Here is a 1,241-nt window from a genome sequence, read left to right as displayed (position 1 = left end):
GTTCCTTTGCATTTTCTCCTAGTTCGGCTGTTTGAGGCACATTTTCTCCCCTTGCGAAACACCAAGTTCCAGGGAGGGAGGGAATCCTAAGGCCAATAGAGATTCCCCTGCACTAATGTTTATTGCTTTTATTTAATATTTATTTGATATTATTTTTATTTAATAGGCTAGTCACCTGGCCTCTGAGCTTCTTCTAAGGGAAGGGGTGAGCCATTCTATTCTTTTCTTTTCTTTTCTTTTCTTTTCTTTTCTTTTCTTTTCTTTTCTTTTCTTTGAGACAGTGGTGACTTTATTGAGAGGGGAGATGTTACTGAAACAGTCAAGTTTCTTCCAGCCTCTCCACTTCCTCAGAGGCAGATGGAACAAGAGAAGGCCTCCTACTGCAAGATACAGAGCCGAGTTGTAAGAAAATAAGAAATGGAACTCTGCCTTTACTCCTTTGATGCCATGTGAACCAACAAGTCTACCACACGGTTGCTGTATCCATATTCATTGTCGTACCAGGAGACCAGCTTCACAAAGTGATCGTTAAGAGCAATGCCAGCAGCAGCATCAAAGGTGGAGAGTGGGTATCACCAATGAAGTCACAGGAGACAACCTGGTCCTCAGTGTATCCCAGGATACCCTTCATAGGGCCGTCGGCAGCTGCCTTCACAACCTTCTGAATGTCATCATACTTGGCTGGTTTCTCCAAGCGGCATGTTAAGTCCACAACAGAAACATTGGGAGTTGGGATGCGGAAAGCCATCCCTGTGAGTTTTCCATTCAGCTCAGGGATGACCTTGCCAGCAGCCTTCGCTGCACCTGTGGATGCTGGGATGATGTTCTGAGCAGCTCCTCTGCCATCTTGCCACAGTTTCATTCTTGGCTTAAGATAGGGAGGAAACACTGTCAGGGAACCTTCACTTATCCATACAATGACCTAGGATATCTCGAGGCAACAAAAGTCACTTCATTCTCTATTTTAAAAAGCTGTAGCAAGCGAACAAGCAAAAGAGGAAAGGCAACGGTTGCCTTCCCTCTTCATCACTTTTCTTTTTAGCTCAAAAGAATGCAACATGTCGAAGACACCATCTCCTACTTAGGAGATGCAGAATTTTGATGAGCTCATTTGGCACATGGCTTCAAGTGAGTTCATTTAAATTCTTGCACTGAAGCTTAACCTCTGCAGGTAAAGCTTTCAAACACTCCCTAGGTATTTGCACTGGATTTTTTTTATTTTTTCAATTCCACTAGTTTCC

This window comes from Podarcis liolepis (assembly GCF_965112155.1).
Source record: "Podarcis liolepis genome assembly, chromosome: 1".
NCBI lineage: Eukaryota > Metazoa > Chordata > Lepidosauria > Squamata > Lacertidae > Podarcis > Podarcis liolepis.
Note: the sequence above shows the minus strand (reverse complement) of the source record.